Source organism: Neoarius graeffei, chromosome 5 (assembly GCF_027579695.1).
Source record: "Neoarius graeffei isolate fNeoGra1 chromosome 5, fNeoGra1.pri, whole genome shotgun sequence".
Lineage (NCBI taxonomy): Eukaryota > Metazoa > Chordata > Actinopteri > Siluriformes > Ariidae > Neoarius > Neoarius graeffei.
The window spans coordinates 4,863,281-4,870,707 of record NC_083573.1 but is presented as its reverse complement, the minus strand read 5'-3'; positions in this window follow the sequence as shown (position 1 = coordinate 4,870,707).

The window sequence follows — 7,427 nt, the reverse complement described above, 5'->3', positions numbered from 1 at the left end:
CTAATTTTATCCCTAATCTATCCCCAATGGCGACGGTGGCAAGGAAAAACTCCCTCAGACAACATGAGGAAGAAACCTCGAGAGGAACCAGACTCAAAAGGGAACCCATCCTCATTTGGGCAACAACAGACAGCATGACTATAACATTAACAGTTTTAACATGAAGTCAGTTTCGTTGATGTTATAAACTCTTCACTGATGGAAACTTGAGTGCAAAACTGTTCATGACAACCGCAGCCTAAAGTTAGCAAGACAACTGTAGTCCTCAGCCATAAAAGCATTACTGTAAGAGTCCAGAGCGTCCTCCAGGTGTGACTTAAAGGAACGGCCTTCTCCTGGCTCAGGTCTTATTTCACTGATTGCTATCAGTATTAGGGGTGGGTATTGGCAAAGAAGTCACGATTCAATTCGAATCACGATTCACATGCCACGATGTGATACTATCACGATGCATCACGATTCTTGAATTACTGCGATATATTCAACATACTTCAGTGAAAATGTAAAAAAAAAAAAAAATAGAGCATAATTACCAGTGGCTGTGTACGATCTGGATAGTGTCTCCAACTGATGCATAACTCAGAGCAACTCAGTTCATAACAGAATTTATTGAAACGACTTTGGAGGTAGTTGCCATTAAAGCAAATATTACTGTTTCCATACTTAACAAGTGGACACACTAATGTCAAAAAGTGCATAGGATTTATAAAACTAAAAATAATAAAAGAAAACTAATAAAATAAGGCTGATCAGTGCTGTTAATTGGCCTCAGTGGTCCTTTAAACCAGTGAATTGAAAACATTCAAACGTCTGACATATCCCATTTCGGAGGTAGCTGCCATTATAACAAACAATACCCTTTCACAAACGTGGGACGCAACAGTACTGCGTCTGAAAAAAGCCGTCACCCGTCTTACTCTCCCTAGCAATCTAGTGACAGTGGGGAGCTTCAGGGCGCGCTGGGATGCCAAATTCAGGGTGTGAGCAAAACACTTGAAATGTGGCATTTCTGCCAGCTGTGCAGCGATGGTCATATTCGAAGCATTGTCTGTTACTATTGCAGGGTCTTTGTTAATCAACTCCCATTCTTCCAGTGCCGTTCTCAGCACCTGGGCAATGTTGGTGCCGGTGTGGGACTCAAACATAGCCCTAGTCTGTAACACGTGGGAAACTAACTCCCAGCTCTCGTCAATGTGGTGCGATGTTATGGTGAGGTATGGCTCCGTGGCTCGCGAAGTCCACCCATCGCATGTGAGGGCAACGCTTTCTGCGGAGGCAAGGGATTTTTTAACTTGTAGCTTTACCTCTTCATACATGTCTGGGACCATTACCTCTGTAAATTGTTTTCGGCTCGGGATCACATAGCAAGGCTTGAGTATGTTTATCATATTTTCTGAACCCACTGTTCTCAACCACGCTGTACGGCCGTAAATCCTGGCAAATAAACTTGGCAATCGACTCCGTGATTTTTTTGGCACGTGCAGATGAAGGTGCAAGTTTGCTATCAATGGTCATTTGTCTTGTCATGGGTTGCGGTGCTTGCTGCTGTTGCAGTTTTTCTGGATGGCGCCTCTGCACGTGTGCTCTTAAGTTTGTTGTGTTCCCACAATACTTCATCATCGTGTTACAGTATCTGCAAATTGCGTTTGTCATGTCAATTTCATTTTTACCCTCTTTGTTTTTGAAGCCGAAATGTGCCCAAACATCAGCTTTAAAATTTGACGGAGGCGGACGAATCTTTTCGGTTTCTTCCATGTTGGGATTTGTAAACAGAGTCGCAGTCGCATATGATGTCTATGCAGAATGTCTAGGTCGCAGTAGCCCGCCGCCGGAAATGCCACTGGCATGAAGGCAGCGGGCGTCAAAAACTCCACAGCGACATCTACAGGACTGGAAGTTGTATTCTACTTGTTTTTGGCTGATGTTCGTCACCCATTCATACAATTTTATTCATTCATTTTTTAAAATTAATAATCGATATTTGGCATCAAAAATCGATGCAGTATATCGTGAAAGTTAATATCGCAATGCATTGTCATGACGATTATTTTGCACACCCCTAATCAGTATGTTGATATAAATGTTTTTTTTATATGAAAGTATGTCCCTTTACACACTCATCCAGAAGGGTAATTTTGCACAAGGCCATCTGTCTACAGCAGAAAAAAATAAAATAAAACGCGTCTGGAAAAATCCCAAGGGAGTCTGGAGCCAGATTCATGACGTCACCTGCGGAACCCACAGCAGGCTGCACGAGCTTGCACGGTTTCAGTGCACAGCCTGTGTAGACCACGACCAAGTTTAGCAGCTAGCGATTTTGCATTGAAATTATGGAATTGTCACCTTCAGCTTCAGCTTCTAAACCCATGGATTCATGTATCAATGTTCATCTATCTATTGTTACATAAATCATATTTTTTCTAATCACTATTATGCATTTATATATTTCTTCATTTAGAAGAGTACTGGCTACTGTAGGAGAAAAATTTCAGAAGCTACACACATGGAATCGGCTAAGCAGGGTTGTATATACATTTAATGTGTTTGACAGGTCCCGAGGTCTCAAGCCCTGACACGCCTTGATGCATGTGAAGTAAAATGTAAAGAAAATGTGACCTTGGGCGCTGTGGGAGACGGCTGCCTCTCCGGTAGCTCTGTAGTTTTTAGCTCTTTAAACCTCTTTTTTTCCACCTTTTTACTTTCCTGCCCTTCTTACGAAGACATAGTGTGTTTTTCTTCATATCCCATGGATATTTTTAACTTTAACACACAACCAGGAGCCAGTTTTCTTGCTTATTTGAGAGAGGAGCTGCTGGCCCTGAAAACAATGGGACGAGCCGGGATACGACACGACACCCCATCCCAGCCGAGCTGAGGAGGAAACCCAGGGACTGCAAAGCCGGGGCTAAGCTAAAGGCTAGGCTAGCGGACAACCGGTGGCGCTACAAACCATCCGTTCCCTCTGTTATCATGGGGAATGTGAACTCGCTGCCGAATAAGGTCAACGAGCTATCCGCACTGAACAAGCAGCGGAGTTACCAGGAGAGCAGCTTATTTATTTTTACGGAGACATGGCTAACGCACCTTGTTCCGGATGCTAACGTGGACCTGCGGGGATTCACTGCTGTGAGAGCCGACAGAGACACTAAAGCATGCGGGAAAGGCAAAGGTGGGGGACTCATCATTTATGTGAACAACCGCTGGTGTAACCCGGGACATTTCTCCGTAAAGACAGTCTAAAGGCCTCTGCATGCTCTTGCGACAAGGCTTTCGCAGATAGCTTTTCGCAGACAGTTGTAATTTATCGTTGAGCGGGGAGTAATAGGCGTGCGCGATGTTATTCACCGCCACAACGCAAGGGGGCGCGAAGTCGCTAGGAGTAGTTGGTGGGTGTGGTTAGTGGAGTGTTTATCCTCCGGTTACTTATAATGACTAGAACTGGAGTCGTATAGATGTACGTACTTCCTCACTTCCTCGATCAGCCGCTCTTCGTGCTGCTCCATCTTCGCTCGTGTTTTTAAAAATGGCGGTTGTGAAAACAAAACAAACCGGGAAAGTAGGGAAGCGGAAGTGCGTGTACAGCGGATGTAGAGTGGACCAATCAGAGCCCTCTTGTCTACGACGCTGTCTGCGAGGCTTCTGCGGTGGTCACAATTTTTGGGAGGTGCGCGCAGAGCATCTGCGAAGGTGGGGGGGCTACGCAGACGCTATCTGCGGCGCTGTCTGCGAGGACTGGGTTGTCAGCATAAATTGGCCTTTATGTTGCCCGGACTTGGAGCTGCTAGCATCACCATCTGTGTTTCCATCCCTCCGAGGGCAGACGCAGCACGTGAGGGGATTCCAGTGGCGGCTGGTAGTCTTTCAAACAAGGGAGGCTGGTCGGTTACGATATTTCCAGATTTTAAAAGAAAAAAGAAAAAACACATCAATTTTGCCCATACTCTTGCCTCTGATCTGGCTGATTGTTGGCAGGGTCACAAACTGTGCAATAACAGGTTCTGTTGGCCCATTAGCCTACTGTCCAATATACATGATGGTGGTGTTGGGGGGGAGGGGTATATGTGGCAGCGGGGGCGTGGTCTAGCATCGGTCTGTGACAGGAGGGCGGAGTCAGGGAAGTTAAGTGGCAGAATCACTACACCTGTTGTTAATTGATGTGTTTGTGTGTCTTCCCAGTGACCGCGCCCTTCTTAAGGAGAGAGAGTGAGAGCAGAGGGTCTCTCTCCACAACCAGATGGCTGATGTGTGTGCGTGTGTTTGCAACTGAAAAGTGCAAATAAAAGAGAGTTTTGTTAAAACAGTTCTGTCCTGCCGTCCTTCTGTGCTCCACCCACCTACATGGACTGCTACAGTGGTGCCGAAAACCCGGGACTCGAGCACAGAAGGACGGCAGGACAGAACTGTTTTAACAAAACTCTCTTTTATTTGCACTTTTCAGTTGCAAACACACGCACACACATCAGCCATCTGGTTGTGGAGAGAGACCCTCTGCTCTCACTCTCTCTCCTTAAGAAGGGCGCGGTCACTGGGAAGACACACAAACACATCAATTAACAACAGGTGTAGTGATTCTGCCACTTAACTTCCCCGACTCCGCCCTCCTGTCACAGACCGATGCTAGACCACGCCCCCGCTGCCACAGTATATTTTAACATTTTATATTTTAAAATTGTGGCATGTTTAAAAATTGATCATTATTGAAAGCAGCTCTTTGTCAGGAACCTCAGCAGTAACAGCAGAGTGTTCTGGAATAGGCACAAGCACTGACCTTGGGGAGCCAAACATCGAGCTGGGTGCCACACATTTCATTCAATGACACTTTCCCTATATTTTACTTATTTTGACTGAGAAATGTTTTATTGACAATTTTGATAACCCTTCACTTTTAATCCAGGTCTGTAGTGTGAAATGTTCTCGGCTGTGTTTTTGTTTAAAAATGTTTTCCAAATTGTAGCTGTGTTTAATTCATATCCAGAGAAATATATATTCCAATATAATATACTCAGCATAAACATTTTAAATAGATTCTATATTTTTGGTCCATCCATGACATATTACTAAAGTAGCCTATTTACTGTTGTTGATGTGGGTCACTTGCTGTTAGCCAATTCACTTTCTCGTACCAGGAGAGCTGAAAGGAACGAGTATTATTCCCTACCTTTTTCACCAAGTCAATTTGAGGCGTTGGTCTACCCTGCTCTTTAATTTTAATTTTTTTCTCGAAAGGAAGACTGGCAAATGGCTTCGCCAAAATTAAATCAGCAATGCTTGGCATCCGTGCGCAGCTTTCTTGCTAGCTGACTAGCCCCCTCAAGTTCAAGTTCAGTCACTCAAATAAACGACATTTCTGGAACTAAGATAGCAAAATTGACAACACTATATTTACACTTTATTTACAATGAAAATATATACAAACTAAAAAAGCTGGTAGAAACCGTATGTAATGAATGAAATCGAAATGTAAGCTGATCTCTTACAATACACCACAGCACTTGCGAATCCGCATGGGACTGAACTGAAATTCACCGCTGCCTGTCTATATTTGAAACGAGCTGTCAATCAAAGAAAATATCCGGCCGCTTTCACCAATCACCAGTCTCCTCGCGGAAACTGCCATGTCCCTCCCATGTGAGGCTCGGAGTCCGTAGGCGGGCATTTTCGCAGTATTTGTCCAATAACCGTCTTGCATTTTGAGATTGAAAAGCACATCGCTCCCAAATGGCATTGAAGTCCACTGAGGCTGGGAGTCCGTGGGAGTCCGTGGGCGGGCGTTTTCGCAGTATTTGTCCAATAACCGTCTTGCATTTTGATATTGAAAGCGCAGAGCTCCCAAATGCCATTGAAGTGCACTGAGGCTGGGCTGCATCGCGCTGTCACGAGGGGGAAAAACTCACGCACACATTAGGCGAACTGGGGAAAGTTATAACGGAATGATTTCGCACTGTAGTTGGGTTGAGCACATATATTTCTATGATTCTGGATCTGAAACAGCAATGTTATAAGGTCGGCTATAACATAAGCCTAGCGCAATTCATCCTATACGATGTTCGTCATTTTTAGAGGAGGCTGAGCCTCCCTCGTTGTCTTACAGCAATCGCCCGTGGGGGATTCACTCTGTCACAGCAAGGCTGCAGACACAGCACCCTGAGGCATTGATCATCATTTCTGGGGACTTTAACCACGCGACTTTGGACTCTACTTTGGCTGCTTTTTACCAGGCTGTGGACTGAATCTTTTTAATTTCCCTGAGGGAACCCTCCCAAAGGGATCAATAAAGTTCTATCTAATCTAATCTAATCTAATCTAATCTAATCTAATCTAATCTACGGTAAGTAAGTGTATTATTGCCCAGCGCTTTCGTGTTGTTGACTTTTGTGCGTCAATAAATAACATTATCCGTGTACCACACAAACATGGGAACACCTAATTTAGAGTAAAGTATCTCTGATTTCTTAGCCTGGCAACAGTCAACTTGCGACTCGCCAATTTTCTTGGTCTTTTTCTCGGCTCTGCTTTGGTCCTCGGCTGCTTCTGGGTGCCTCGCACAAAGCGCTCCCGTTTCTCTCTCATTGTCCGGTCTTTTGGGAAACGATGAGTACTAATCCCATCAAGATTGGTGTTGCTACACCCTTCTATGATACATCTGTTAACCATTTTAATAATTACATGATAACGTTGAAGAAATCTGCAGAAAACCACCATCGTTTTCTCATAAACAAACCAGCGCTGATGTAGGATTCAGAAGGAGGCGTCCCGCACGCGACGTCACGAAAATCAATGTTTGCCAGGAAATCCAAATACCAAGTTTTTTCAGAGGCGGACCAATTCGCCTCATCTCATCTCATGCCGCTTTATCCTGTTCTACAGGGTCGCAGGCAAGCTGGAGCCTATCCCAGCTGACTACGGGCGAGAGGCGGGGTACACCCTGGACAAGTCGCCAGGTCATCACAGGGCTGACACATAGACACAGACAACCATTCACACTCACATTCACACCTACGCTCAATTTAGAGTCACCAGTTAACCTAACCTGCATGTCTTTGGACTGTGGGGGAAACCGGAGCACTCGGAGGAAACCCACGCGGACACGGGGAGAACATGCGAACTCCGCACAGAAAGGCCCTCGACAGCCATGAACCCGGACCTTCTTGCTGTGAGGCGACAGCGCTAACCACTACACCACCGTGCCGCCCCCAATTCGCCTCAAATGTCTTGATTTCAACTGAATTTTTCTGGTATTGCGCAAGGTAAAAAAATTGCACAAAATGTGACAGATATTTGACAAAAGTTTAATCTAAAATAGGAGAATTACATTGATCTTGCTCCTGAATTTACCCGCGATATGCACTTTAAAGCTAGACGCCCTTTTGATTTAAAAAAAATCGGTGAAATTTAGTTCCGTCTGAAATGTGGTCATTGTGATTATA